This window comes from Rana temporaria, chromosome 1 (assembly GCF_905171775.1).
Source record: "Rana temporaria chromosome 1, aRanTem1.1, whole genome shotgun sequence".
In the NCBI taxonomy this organism is placed as follows: domain Eukaryota; kingdom Metazoa; phylum Chordata; class Amphibia; order Anura; family Ranidae; genus Rana; species Rana temporaria.
The window spans coordinates 249,073,423-249,089,339 of NC_053489.1; the positions used below are offsets into that span (position 1 = coordinate 249,073,423).

The 15,917-nt window shown below is 42.7% G+C and overlaps 1 protein-coding gene across 4 annotated transcripts in view; it reads left to right on the top strand.

Moving 5' to 3' along the window:
• The first annotated feature begins 238 nt into the window (after positions 1 to 238).
• Positions 239 to 15,917, top strand: part of ADCY4 (adenylate cyclase 4) — a 135,667-nt gene continuing 119,988 nt past the window's right edge. Inside the window, exon 1 of one of the 4 annotated variants that reach the window (XM_040353350.1) lies at positions 239 to 333. The gene's annotated coding sequence lies outside the window, so the exon portion shown is untranslated. Of the gene's footprint in view, positions 334 to 5,561; positions 5,584 to 5,818; positions 5,901 to 6,165; positions 6,347 to 15,917 lie in introns of those variants that run through there. The other 3 variants (XM_040353370.1, XM_040353360.1, XM_040353335.1) reach the window with 3 other exon arrangements.

Genomic DNA, 15,917 nt, shown 5'->3' on the forward strand with positions numbered 1-15,917 from the left:
TTAACTGCGCGTACAGAGGTTTTAAATGATCCTAGCCTCCTCTTTGATGAAGTCACTTTAATCTGTGGTAACCCAACACCTACAGTTCCTTATTGCCTCACTACAACAGCTGACCTTTCCAAGAATGCCTTCTGTCTTACAAAGGGTTAAAAATAGATAGCAGCCAGGCTGCTATATTCTGCCTTCTTTAAAGCAGCGACTGGTTTTACCTCATTCCAAAGGCCTGTGGCTGTCAGGTGTGGGGCAGATGATGTTTCTGACACCCTCACGTAAAGTTGTCGAACGCAGGCCGCTTTGTGTCCCCTCGCTGTGCCCCCTTCTTCCTTTACGCAGGTAAGAGCGGAGCTTTTTTTGTCATCTGCTAACCTGAAACAAGAGGGGCTGACTGGAGAACCACCCAACTCAATGGCAGGTAATACAAATCAGAATGCATGAGGAAGTGAAGGAGACATAAAAAAAATAATAGAACTAAACTTGAACTTAAGGCTTCAGACAAGATGGACGGTCAGGGAATAAGTTGGGGAGGGGGGACAGTAGCAGACAGACACACATGGATGAAACCAGTTCTATGGAGAATAGACAAGTTCACTGAAAACTGGACAGGCAAGCAGAGATAAGACAGGCGCGGGACACACAGGAGTGAATGGAAGAGAAAAGATAGAGAGGGTGATGGTTTGTCATCTTCCTTTGGGCTGGTTTCCAAATGAATCTGGTAATTAAAAATCAGCACGGATAAATTGGCTGCATCTAGTGGCGTGCTGCCACAACTGTCTCTAATCATCCACTCTCACACCTCTGTTTGCTTGTGCATCTTATGCTGATACATGCCCCTGCTTGTTCAATGTCCGTTTTATGCTCATGCATGTCGCTATTGTTTTTTTCCCCACGTCCATCTGATGCTCATATGTGTCCCTGTCCTTTTGTCCCATGGCCATCTCCTGCTCATACATGTCCCTGTTCTTTTTTCCATGTTCATCTTTCCCATGCTACGTGTCCCAGTCCTTTTGGTCTATGGAAGTATCCTGGTCATACATGTCCCTGTCCTGTTGTTCCATGTCCACCACCTGCTCATACATACGCCTTTGCATCTCAAGCGCATACATATCCCTGTCCATCCCAAGCTCATACCTGTCCCTTTTTGGGGGGTTCCATTTCCTGCTCAGACATTTCTGTAGCCTTTTGTTCAATGTCCATCTACTGCTTATACATGCTCCTGTCCTGTTCTTCCATGTCCATCACACCTGCACATACATGCTCCTGTCCTGTTCTTCCATGTCCATCACACCTGCTCATACATGCTCCTGTCCTGTTCTTCCATGTCCATCACACCTGCACATACATGCTCCTGTCCTGTTCTTCCATGTCCATCACACCTGCATACATGCTCCTGTCCTGTTCTTCCATGTCCATCACACCTGCACATACATGCTCCTGTCATGTTCTTCCATTTCTATCACACCTGCACATACAGTACATGTCCCTGTCCTGTTCTTCCATGTCCATCACACCTGCTCATACATGCTCCTGTCCTGTTCTTCCATGTGCATCACACCTGCACATACATGCTCCTGTCATGTTCTTCCATTTCTATCACACCTGCACATACAGTACATGTCCATGTCCTGTTCTTCCATGTCCATCACACCTGCTCATACATGCTCCTGTCCTGTTCTTCCATTTCTATCACACCTGCACATACAGTACATGTCCCTGTCCTGTTCTTCCATGTCCATCACACCTGCTCATACATGCTCCTGTCCTGTTCTTCCATTTCTATCACACCTGCACATACAGTACATGTCCCTGTCCTGTTCTTCCATGTCCATCACACCTGCACATACATACTCCTGTCCTGTTCTTCCATGTCCATCACACCTGCTCATACATGCTCCTGTCCTGTTCTTCCATGTCCATCACACCTGCACATACATGCTCCTGTCCTGTTCTTCCATTTCTATCACACCTGTATGTACAGTACATGTCCCTGTCCTGTTCTTTAATGTCCATCACACCTGCACATACATGCTCCTGTCCTGTTCTTCCATGTCCATCACACCTGCTCATACATGGTCCTGTTCTTCCATTTATATCACACCTGCACATACAGTATATGTCTCTGTCCTGTTCTTCCATGTCCATCACACCTGCACATACATGGTCCTGTTCTTCCATTTATATCACACCTGCACATACAGTATATGTCTCTGTCCTGTTCTTCCATGTCCATCACACCTGCACATACATGCTCCTGTCCTGTTCTTCCATTTCTATCACACCTGCACATACAGTACATGTCTCTGTCCTGTTCTTCCATGTCCATTACACATGCTCATACATGTCCCCGTCCATCTCATGCTCGTACAGGTCCCTGTTTTGTTCCATGTCTCTCTCATAGTCATATGTGTTCCTTTGTTCTATGTTCATCTCCTGCTCATATATTTCTCAGTCCTTATGATCCACGTGTAGCGCATCCCAAAAGGAGCCACTGGCAAATTTGGTCCTATTTCCCCCTTAGAGTGCACACAGCCAGGCACATCGCATTTTCAGCACTCTTCCACTGGCTCCAAAAAACAATCTAGGGGTTTATTTTTCCTTTGAATCTAAATGATGAACTTGGATAGGGATAGGATCATGGGATACTCTGATTGAACTACGAAACTGAACAACTTGAGGACTCCTCAATTTCTGGCTACACTGCACAAACTGCTGGCTGCATTAAATAAACTGAATGCCCCTCAGGATCTCTTATGCCATTGATGATCTGTACTTCCAGATTTAAAAGCTATACAGACCGTCACTATTCTTTAGCATTGAGGTTCATCTACTCACACAGCCAAAGGATCATCAGTTACCATGCTCTTTCTAATGAAGGAGATGTAGACTCACACCACCATAAGACTGTTGGACTCTTTCCCATCAACTTCCTCTTGTCCCTCTCCAGTGTGCTTCTCCAGCCTCAACTCAAAGCAGAAGTAAACCCATTGATTTATTCATTTAAAAAAAAAAAAAAGGTACATTCCCAGTAGGGTTGCCACCTCATCCCTTTAAAAAGGAACACATCTGAATTACACAGATTCTGAGGCTAATTTAATGCAGATAAGGCACCAAGTGAGTTTAATTACCACCTTAATCAGCCACAGAACCTGTGTAATTCAGATGTGTTCCTTTTTAAAGGGATGAGGTGGCAACCCTAATTCCCAGCATGCCAGAAATGCTAACTGTCACATTGACTATGCTCTCAACCAAACTGTCAAACCATCCAATGACTAGTGTCATAACTGATCACATGTTCAGTATCATGGCAGTTGAAGATTAAATAGAGGCCAAGATGGCAGCTGAAAACGGTAGGAGGGTTTACTTCCACTTAACCTTGCGAATAGGCCCATCAGCTAAGCCTAGCTGGGAGCTAGATGGCTTCCCAGGGGCAGAACCCCTGCAAAGGGGTCTCCTCCAGCAGAATTGGACGCAGGAACACTGCTGCCCAGGCCTCAGAATATTTGTGGCCTCTTCAGTAAGGATGAGCTCTGGCGTGTTCGCATAGTACACGTGCAGATAGGGTTGCCACCTCATCCCTTTAAAACCGAACACATATTAATTACACAGGTTCTTTGGCTAATTAAGGTGGTAATTAGACTCTGGTGCCTTTCCTGCATTAAATTAGCCTCAGAACCTGTGTAATTCATATGTGTTCGGTTTTAAAGGGATGAGGTGGCAACTCTACGTGCAGAGCCCGCCAGGAAGTGTGCACGGCGCTGCGCTAATCACAGCCAGGGAGACATTTCACGATCCCTGCAGCCGAGCATCGGGACAATGTCTCCCTGGCTGTGATTAGCGCAGCGCCATGCACACTTCCTGGCGGGCTCTGCACGTGTACCATGCGAACACGCCAGAGCTCATCCTTACTCTTCAGGCACTTACTGGCCAATCTCTCAAGGGATTTGGTTAGAGCTCCATAAATATTTAGGATGCATGCCCAGTACTTCAGCAATAATTATTGAATACTGTAAGGGGAAATAACAGAGCAACAGCATGTGAAAAACTGAGCAGACCTAAATAATCAACCCCTGCTGCACTGATTAGATGGGATCCAAAATAAATGTAACCTAGCAGCCTGCTCTACACCAAAAGGGTGCTACACATGATCATCTCATTCTCAAACATATCCCTCTCCATTTCATACATATTCCTTCCCCTATTGTTCCATGTTCATATATGTCCTAGTGCTTTTGGTCCATGCCTTTTCATACATGTTTTGTCCTGTTGTTCTATGTCCATTACCTGCTCATACACATCTTTGTCCATCTCATGCATGTTGTTTTGTTCCATGTAACCTCATTCTAATACAGGTCCCTCTCCTTTTGTTCCATGTCCATCTCATGCATGTCACAGTCCCTTTGTGCAATGTCATGGATAATACATATCCCTGTTGTTTTGTTCCATGTCGATCTCATACATGTCCCTATTTTTCTGTTCCTATATCCATCTCTTGCTCATAAAATGTCCTAGTCCCTTTGTTCCATGTTGATTTCGTACATGTCCCTATTCTTGCGTTCTATGTTCACCTCTAAGGATGAGCTCTGGCGTGTTCGCATAGAACACGTGCAGAGCCCGCCAGGAAGTGTGCACGGCGCTGCGCTAATAACAGCCAGGGAGACATTTCACGATCCCCGCAGCCGAGCATCGGGACAATGTCTCCCTGGCTGTGATTAGCACAGCGCCGTGCACACTTCCTGGCGGGCTCTGCACGTGTTCTATGCGAACACGCCAGAGCTCATCCTTATTCACCTCATGCTCATACACGCCCCTGTCCTTTTGTTCCATGTCCATCTCATACATGTCCCTATTCTTGAATTCTATGTCCATCGCATGCGCATACATGTCCCAGTCCTTTTGTTACATGTCCCTGGTCTTTTGTTCCATGTCCATCTCATGCTCAAATGCATCCCTGTTTCATTCCATGCCCATCTAATGCTCATACTTGTCCCTATCTTTTCTGTCTAGCCTCCTTCCCACCTGGCTGTCACTTCCAATTTCTTACCTGCTCTGCTGATATATTATACCTATGTGTCATCCACCACTTACCTGTCCTGGGTTTATCCGCCTTTCCTCTAAACCTCTGTGGTTCCTCTTTTGCCTCTGTCTTCTCTTTTCATGGCATCTAATTAAAATTAAATCAAATGCCCCAGATATGGAGATAATTATGGATTCCTTTTGAGGAATCTGCACAATATCACACCTTAATTACTTGCAAGCACATGACCTAGCAGACTTAACTGCATTGCGTCCCACAAGTGTCTTTTTAACCGTTTCCTGCCGCTACCGCTGCTGACAACACAATTGTGTTGCTTAGCTGGCATGAAACAGATCCATGTATTGCTAATGGCATTTGATGACAAACATTGCTGGGCACTTTTTATACAATGTCCCAATGCTTGTGCCAGCGGCTCACCAGCTGACACGGTACTGTGTGGACACAAAACAATCTAATTATTATTTGCATCTCTGTCTCTTAGTTTGCCAGTTCCCACCCGCAGACATAACTAGAACTGATACCAGAGAAGCTGGCTTTGTCCTTGCAATGAGGTTAGTAAATTAGGAACAAATAGAATTCGTTATGGGAATTTGTGATGAAAAGCTGATAACATTATAGCAAGAGGAGGAAATAACTGTACAACGAAAATACAATTAGGGCACAAGAGGGACTTTTTTTTGAAAGCAGGCAAAAGTGGACTAGCAGAGCAAAGTGCTTGGCAGGATGGAGGTATCATTCAGCGCTGGAATAGATTGTGATGTGAGACAGGAAGAAGGCGTCCGTCAGTACAGAAATAGATTGGACTTCGATACTCGATGGAGGTTCTTCAGCTGGGCTGTGATTACAGGGGGTTACAACTGAAATTAAGGTTTGTTCTTTAAAAATCCACAAGCCGAAGAGGAGCAGGAAGAGTTAAGGGATACACAGGAAACCGCAGGGTGGGTCAGACATCAGACAACAAGAAACAAAGATGGAAAATACTAATAAACTCTGCTAATGACAACTAATTAGCTATGGAAGGGAAGGGTGGGGGGGATAGGACTGACAGGGATACACCAATATTGAGGTGAGACGTACTGAAAAGAATACCACAGTACATATCCAGAGAAATAAGAGAAAGGAAAGGGAGAAGGAGGGATAAGGTTTGGGGTGGGACTCTAAGCTTTGAACATTCAGTCTAGAAGCAACCTGAAGGCAATCTCAGAAGAGAGTAGAAGGGAATGCATGAAACTGACTACGGCTATCTGTCTGGACAGAGTGGGGAAAGGCCAATGCTAACCGGACAGGTGCTAGCAAGTCATTCTACATAACAAGGTATTTGGAAAAGATATGCTGTAATGATGCTGAGCGATTGCTGCTGTGTTTGCGGAGATGTGTGGCTTTTAAGAACTGAAATAATAAGATAAATGGAGATCAGTGTAAATCGGCAGTGGGCGGCTCTCCCATACAGGGTGAACTGCAAGTCCCAGATGGCCATGGCCAATAGTGCATGCCGGAATCTGTCAATCTAGGTTTTTAGTCTGGTCTAGACTATTATTCTGGAAAGTTAAGTTGGCTTCCACTTGACAGACAAGCAAGATTAGCGAGTAAGTGGAAGTGCTGTTAAAGACTGTGATCTGAGCAGATGTTGGCATGTGTCTCGACAGTGAGGTAAGATAATTATTAAGCAAGCTGGGATTGTGGTGCGCTCTGATTTTTTTTCTGAAAATAGATGTGTAGCTGGAAATCTTTAGACAGGGAATGATGGATATCATAGTGTTATGTGGGGAAGCAGGAATCCTGATGTACTGATACCAGAACAGTCATTAGCGACAGCACACTACTGGAACGTTTAACTCCATGTTCTCTGCCTGTCAGCAAAACTAAACTGTCATATTCCCAGAGGCTTATTAGCATCACTGGGTCCTACTCTGATAGAGTGGCTTCTGAGAGCTTACAAATTAGCACAGTATTATTTGTAGCAATACATTTTGGTGTGAATTGTTCAGTAATGATACCTAAAGTATCTCTGTGAATTACAGCATTCGGTGCTCTTCCTGGTATAGAGCTACAGCTCACTGCATGCTAAAAGCTTTCAGGGCTTGTTGGAATTTGTAGTTCAACAGCAAAACTGTATGGGATGGCTTTGATATATTCAGCTTTCCCATGCCATTTAAATGGCTTTCGCATAAAATGGCAATGCCGCTTTGTATTTATTTATTAGCAGGGTCATTTCTGATATTAGCGGACTTATTACAATATTTATAATCCTCTTTTATGTGCCATTTGTATTAATGATATTATCTGGAAGAGTGCCTATCTTACTACTGTATCTTGTGTGTGTGTATGTATGTATATATATATATATATATATACATACATACATACATACATAAATGTGTGTTTTGTTTTTTTATTATTATTATTTAAATTTGAGTTGAAATGAGACAAACCAACACTGTAAAAACTTGTTTGAATGGAATGCAAAAGGTTACATGCATAGGGTATATAATGGGGAAAACAGTGACGCAAATGTATACAATCAATGAGCTTTGCTTTCGCACTATTGCCGCAGCTTTACTTCCTGTAAGGAATCTGCATTAAAATAGTAAATAGGTTGCACTTTGACTGTGTACTGGACTTCAGGGATATCGCTAGAAAGTTAAAACCTTGTATTTATACAAAAACCGATGACTGGTTAAGTAGTTGGCTTTCATTTTACATGCTTCCTTCCCCTTCTTCTTTTTTTTTTTTTTTTTTTTTTTTTTTTTTTTTTACACAACCTGATTGGCTTTTATAATGAGTATAAGTTTCGTAAAAATAACACTACGGTAGCAGGTTTTTAGCTTTCTTGTGTGTGTGTGTGTGGTTTTATAACTATATTAATGTAACATTGAGCCCAGGTTCACACTGGGCTGCGGGAGTGAAGCCCTGCGAGTTCAGCTGATTGCGGCTGCCATTACCGAGACATCTGTGCAGAAACTGCACAGATGTCAATGTGAATCGCGGGCCGAAATCGCAAAAAGTAGTACAGGAACTACGTTTTGAAATTAGTGCAGAGCCGCAGATGTGGCGTTTTGAAATTAGTGCAGAGCCGCAGATGTGGCGTCGCACCGATTAGGACGGTGCTATTGCCGGCAAATACCGCCGATTTGACATGCAAATTGACATTTTAAATCGCATGTCAAAACGCACCAGTATGAACCAGGGTTAAAGAGTTGATATACTAAAAGTGGAGAGTGCCAAATCAGGTACAGCTGTGCATGGTAGCCAATCAGCTTCTAACTTCACCTTGATCAATTAAGCTTTGACAAAAAAACTGGAAGCCGATTGGTTTCTATGCACTACAATTTGCACCCTCCAGTTTTAGCAAATCAACCTCAAAGTATTGTTTTTATATTATTAGGAGATCATGGTGTGTGTGTGTGTGTGTGTGTGTACAGTGTGTCAGTTATTTTAGACCTAAATTTGTTTCCAATTTCGAACATGAAATAATGGTGATTTTTAGGAAGTTAAACATTGTCGTAACGTAGGTGTTGATTTACTAAAACTGGAGAGCACAAAATCTGGTGCAGCTCTGAATAGAAATCAATCATCCAGGTCTTTTTGCCAAAGCTTATTTGAACAAGCTGAAGTTAGAAGCTGATTTTCTGCTACCATGCACCAGATTTTACACTCTCCAATTTGAGTGAATCGTTCCTATAGTTTGAAAACCCAGGGAAAGAAAAAATGCTTTCATAAAGATATTTCTGTAATCTTCCCCTATTCCTATGCCGATGGTAAAAAAAACAAGGTAACGAAAGAAACGACAGCTGTATTCTGATTGGTTGTTAATTGCAACACACTTTTCTGTGTTAGAACACTGATCTCTATGGGGTAAATAGATTTGCAGAATTTGCTATGTATGCAGATGCTTTAGAGACAACTAAAGACGTTCAGATAGATGTAGGTATGTATGAGATTACCAGCAAATGTTCTACTTTTTTTAATCCCTGCTTCATTATTCATCTCCCTAAAGCACATAGGTGTACCTTTGACGCTATACCACATTACAGCTTTTTATACAAGTACAGCAAAACCTTGGGTTGCGAGCATAATTTGTTCCTGAAGCATGCTCGTAATCCAAAGCAAAATTTTCCCATAAGAAATAATGGTTAACTCAAATAATTCGTTCCACAACCATTTATTCATAAATCCTTCAGGCTATAGTCCATATAAAAAGATTGGTGTATAAAAAGATATTACCGCGCTATCTGGTATGTGAAGCAGCCGGCACAAACAAATAGAAAATTGTGTGAAGAAAAAAAAGTGTAAAAATGTGCAGCGCTAATAGTAAACAATATGTTTGAAAATATCAAAAAATTTCAAACAACATACAAATGAATAAATAGTGTGAATCAATTACACTGAAACAGGTGTGTCTCAGGTGAAAGAATATCAGAAGTCTAAAGACTTCAGAACCATGAAAAACACACCCCCCCAGATTAAGGGCCCTTTCACACATACGGACAAACGGTCCGTTTATTACAAGTCCGTTTATGTACTTGTAATGTATCCCTATGGGATTGCAGACGTTAGCGGATGATGCATCCGCAAAGGTCCGTATTCATCCGATTCCCCATAGGGGAGAGCGGAGGAGAGACAGGGCGGTCTCTGCACTGGGTGATCCGCCTCCGTGTGTCCGTAAGCTCTGCGGGGATCGCTCCGTATATCCCCGCTGAGCCGGCGGCTGACAGGGCGGTCCCCGCACACTGTGCAGGGACCGCCCTGTCTTTTCTCCGCTCTCCCCTATGGGGGGAACGGATGAACACGGACCGTGTGTCCATGTTTATCCGATCCGCAGACGAAAGAAAAAATAGGGTTTTCTTCCGTCCGCAAAATCGGATGTTTGCGGAGGCGGGTGATTACGGGTGTCAGCGGATGTTCATCCGCTGACATCCGCAATCGCATAGGGACCAATGTATGTCCCCTTTTTCATCCGCAAACGGATGGATGAAAAAACGGACATACGGTCCGCACGTCTGAAAGGGGCCTAAGTGGAGTGATGAATAAAGTGCAAATGTATAAATAATACTAATCACACATGAAATAAAAGTCCCATAAAATAAAAGTGTCTTTAAATCGCTAATATGCGATCTCCAAAGTGCAAAGGTGCAGACGAAGAGGGAGGACATCCATCATGGTATAACATGGGTGAAAGCATCAGATACAAATGTAGTGAAGTAAGGGTCGGTACTCTTACCGTAATTGGTGGACTCACACACTGGTCAGTGGCAAGTCAGAATCGCAAAACGGCAAGAGTAACAGGTTCTTCTTTTCTTCAGATGCTAATCAGAATAGATGACCGGTGAGGTTCCTGATGGCTGTCGGATCAGACACGCACCCTGCGTGAGAGATTAGAAAGGATGCCACTTTCAACAACCATCCCCTTCACGGGGAGAAAAAAAGGAAGCCTCCACATGGCATAGATCAAAAATGACCAAAGAATTTAATGATAAAAAAAAAAGCGCAGTAGCCACAGGTTAGCACACACCCCTGTAGAAGTCCTATGGGACGAAATGCATAGGGTGCTTTACATCTGTTGCTATTTACTGCGCCTACAACCATTTTTGTGATCACTTATGCTACATTCATTTACCAGATGTCTGTATTTTATCCTTTTTTTTTTTTTTTTTTTTTTTTATCATTCAATTCTTTGGTCATTGTTGATCTATGCCATGTGGAGGCTTCTTTTTTTTCTTTTCATTTTTGTTCATCTGAGGTATCCATTTACCATCTCCACGTGAAGGGGACGGTTGTTGAAAGTGGGATCCTTTTTTAATCTCTCACGCAGGGTGCGTGTCTGATCCGACAGCCATCGGGAACCTCACTCTGATTTGCATCTGAAGAAAACAAGATCCTGATACTCTTGCCGTTTTGCGATTCTGACTTGCCACTGACCAGTGTGTGAGTCCACCAATTACGGTAAGAGTACCGACCCTTACTTTATGGTGGTGGGATCACTAACTTTGTATCTGATGCTTTCACCCATGTTATACCATGATGGATGTCCTCCCTCTTTGTCTGCACCTTTGCACTTTGGAGATCGCATATTAGCGATTTAGAGACACTTTTATTTCATGTGTGATCAGTATTATTTATACAGTTGCACTTAATTCATCACTCCACTTAATCTGGGGGGTGTGTTTTTCATGGTTCTGAAGTCTTTAGACTTCTCTGATGTTCTTTCACCTGTGACTGAGACACACCTGTTTCAGTGTAATTGATTCACACTATTTATTCATTTTTATGTTGTTTGACTTTTTTTGATATTTTTAAACATATTGTTTACTATTAGCGCTGCACATTTTTACACTTTCCTATAAAAAGATTATAGCAATGTGATAAGTTGTGTAACCATAAAATGTCCACAAATGGCAGCCTCCCAAAAGGGATTAGAAGCAAAATCCAGCAGGATCTACAGGGTATAAAAGAGGAGAGGCGCCTCTAAGGCCCTGTACACACGGGTGGATATCCGATGAAAACGGTTCGCCGGACCGTTTTCATCGGACATGTCCGCTGGCGGATTTTGGTCTGATGGCTGTACACACCATCAGACCAAATTTCCCGCGAACAGCGGTGACGTGGCCGCGCCGTCGCCGCGACGATGACGCGGCGACGTGTGCGACCCTGGAAGGTAAATACTTCCAATCATGTGTCGAATCATTTCGACGCATGCGAGGGATGGGGATCGGACGGACTTATCCGGTGAGTCTGTACAGACGACAGGATAAGTCCGAAGGACAGGTTTCCAGCGGATAGATTTCTTAGCATGCTAAGAAATTTTTATCCGCTGGAAAACCGTCGGCTGGACAAATGTCCGCTTGAAAATGTCCGCTAGGCCCTACACACGACCGGATCTATCTGCCTGAACTGATCTGCGGATAAATCCCAGCGGACAGATCCGTTCGTGTGTACGGGGCCTAAGTGTAGCAATATGGTTACATTTAATGAAGGTACAACATTTATCAACTTACATGGGTGATGGTTAAAAGAGGCACATCTAAGTATGCAGGGATCCAGGGTAAAGCGATCTACATAGACCATCCTCCTCACCGCTGTCAGTCTGCAATCATGACCGGGAAGACTATCCTGCAGTAGAGCGATCTGAAAGCGAGGCTTGAACCGCTCAATGGTGGTGCAAAGGATAGTCTATGTGGACAGCTTTACCCCGGATGCCTGCTTACTTAGATGTGCCTCTTTTAATCATCAATCATGTGAGTTTCTAAATGTTGTACCTTCATTAAATGTAACCATATTGCTACACTTAGAGGTGCCTCTCTTCTCTTTGATACTCGGTTGTGACATGACGCTACTCTTATATCAAGACATTGCTTGTATATCAAGTCACAATTTCTAAAAAAAAAAAATTGCTGGTCTTGCAAAACGCCCTCAAACCAAGGTTTTACTGTATTCTCTTGTCGGGTATGCCCCCCAAAAAAAAACCAATATCATTGAAGAAAAGATTTTATCCTAACACTATTATGAACGAGGATTGGATAGTTGTTCACCAACAGAGAAAAAGCTAGAACATTACAGAAGAGAGTATGTATAGAAATCCCCAACCTGGCCATAACCAGAAGGATCTGATCAGAGCAGATGAGATATCTGAACGTTCCTCTACCCGCCCAACAAACACATTCATTATCTTGTGTATGTCAAGGAATATGACTATTACGATCTGGGAGCATTTCTGGGATTCAATGGTTTCTATACATCTCCATAGAGATAAACAGGAATAAACATTTTCAGCACACCCAAAAGCTAGTGGTGCTAGTCATCATTAGTATCATTTACAACAATTAATGGGTCAATAACTGCACAATCTACAGGGCCAGTGTCTGTGTTTGCATGGATGATATTCTCGCTAATGATCTCTATCTTTAGAGCAAGTTGGCTTTAAAGCGGGCCTTGGCTGTACTGTCACAAAGAAAGTCGTCATGCAAAAGGTTGTTTAAAATAAAACTGCGAAAGTACATATATACCCTTCCTTGCAAGCTTTAGTTTTACATTTTCCCATTTTTTTATTTTTATTAAAGCTATTCCATTTTAAGAAAGGGCAGAGGATTCTATCTCCCCTTACTGGCCTACTATTCCATCTCTCTCCCCCCCCCCCCCATGTGACACTAGATTTGAGAAAGAAAAACGCTCAGTTTATCAGAATTTTCACAAGATCACACAATGCTGTCATCATGATATTTCCCCAGGAAGGCACTGGGTGAGGTAGCCTTTCCAGGATACATATGCATATCTCCCAACTTTCTGAGATGGGAATGAGGGACACCTATCAGCAAAAGTATGCAGGCATAGGACACACCCCTTGCCACACCCCCTTAAAGGAGAATTGTACAAAAAAATAAGATTGGTTAAACCCACAAGTGCTTTTTTTTATCACTACTATTTCTTTATATTGGCTTTTGGAATTTACAAATGCAGCAATTTGGAAATCGGATGAAAGGTTTAGCACTGGAAAACACTTTTTGATAGATAAAAAGTGCATTTTATATACATCTATATAGATCAGACCAAAATGAGGGACAAATGAGGAGAATGAGGGACAGAGGGACATTGCTCCAAATCAGGGACAGTCCCTCAAAATCAGGGACAGTTAGGAGGTATGCATATGGAAGGCACTGGCTACATCCTCAGTTCCTCTAGAACAGGGGTCTCCAAACTTTCTTAACAAATGGCCAGTGTACTGTCTTTAGGGTGGCCAGATTGTGATTCGTGGGGGGAAATGTCCCACATTCAGTAGTAATAAACCATGCCTTAGGCTTGGTGGTTGTGGGAGTAAATAAATGACACTGTTCCTGTGGTCAGTAGAAGAAGGCATAGTGCCCCATTGTTGGTGTCAGTGAGAGGAGGAATAGTGCCCCATTGGTGTCAGTGAGAGGAGGAATAGTGCCCATCGTTTGTGTCAGTGGGAGGAGGAATAGTGCCCCATTGGTGTCAGTGAGAGGAGGAATAGTGCCCATCATTGGTGTTTGTGGGAGGAGGAATAGTGCCCCAAGGGCCAGATAAGGGCTAGCAAAGGGTCACATCCAGCCCACAGATGAGAGACCACTGCTCTAGAGACCAGAAAGGATAAAGAAGTTAAATGCATGTAACGGCCAAATGCCATTTCTTTTCACTATAGAAACTATAATAATTTGGTATCAATATGCAGAGCTGCATGCACCAATCTCTTGGATAGGGAATGTCCACTTTAAAGGGTCACTAAAGGAATTTTTTTTTTTTTTAGCTAAATAGCTTCCTTTACCTTACTGCAGTCCTGGTTTCATGTCCTCATTGTTCGTTTTTGCTTTGAAGTAGCTGTAATTCTGCTGTGATCTCCACACTTCCTGGTTGCCTGTTTCCTTATAACCATGGTGCTGGGAGATTTTCACGGTGGTCTAAGCTGTCATTACTGTGTGTCTAAAACTCCTCAGAACCAATCAGATTCATTTTAAAAACAAAACACTGCCCTGGATTTGTTTGTTTTTGTTCTGTGAGTCTTCCCGACTCACCTCTCACCCTGAACTTCATGTATGTACCTTTTAAAATCGAAAGTGAAACTAGAGGCACATTATATGATAGATTAAATTCAATTTTTAATCATTGTTAAAAGGAATCAGTTAACTTTTATGTCTTTATACCCAATAAACAGTAATTTCAGCAAAAAAAAAAAATTCCTTTAGTGACCCTTTAACTCCTCTGTTCTTATCAGTGTTATAAAATATATGGAGAGTGCCTAGACAAATTGATGTTTAAAACTCCAATCAAGAATCCCAATGAGAGCCTAGTTATCAGTAGACAACTGTTAGTTTCAACCTCAAGCATGCCACATGGTTTATCCTAGTACTACAGTAAGCAAGACAGACAGATCTGTGTAGTCTACCATATTAAACCAGTTTTTTGGAAATATAACGCCTTCTGTACCACTAAGGTACAATCATGTAAATCTTGGTTTGTATACACAATCCTGAAAAGGCTCATGTTCAGCAGGCATTTAGCATGCTTCGACTGGTATACACTATACATTTAGGTATTGCCTGCAGAGATTAGTAGTTTCCCAGAGCTGGCAAAATGCCGGCTGAAGTCTTTTAAACACTTGTTAAAGTTATTGGCAGTGCTCCTGTACAGATCTATAATGAGATCTCCCAGACCGGAGCAGGAAAGTGCTTAAGGCGGAACTCCAGGCTGTTCTTTAGAAAGAAATGTAATATGTCACCTCTTCCCACCAACCCAAGCTGATGAAGAACGTACAGCTTGTGTTCTAGGGAATAATACTTGCCCTACTACACCACAGCCCAGTCCTTTCCTCTACTTTGCTGCACTTTGGGCCAGCACTCCCATGTCCTTTGTGTACAATGCAGGACCTGCATTGTCCATGGTTACTATTGTATGTCATGTTGCGCATATACTCTGTCTCTGTAATAAAAGAACATTCTATCTTGTGTAGAAGTATCTGCGCAGCTTTGTATTAAAGCAAAAATAAAACCAATAATAATTAGCTGTTTGTAGTCCTGCAAAGAAAAAGAAAACTCCACTGTTGAAGGACTCCTTTACATTTGTGGTGGGGATTGGTAAAAACAGAGGTTTGGCTGTGTTTTTAACGCCCTTCCCTTAAAGTGGATGTAAACCCACTCTCATCCTTTCTAAACTACTGCCACAGTGCTGATCTATAAGGATATAGATGCCTCCTGCATGTATCCTTACCTGTCAAATGTCTCCCTTCTGTCTGTTATAAGAACTGAAAAACTGCAGATTCTGTGGGTGGGTCTGTTATCTTGAGCTCGATGGGTGGAGTCGTGATGTCGGACTACCCGCCCACTTCTACACTCCCCATGTCAACATGCATTTTTCCTGTGTATTCCTTACACTGAAT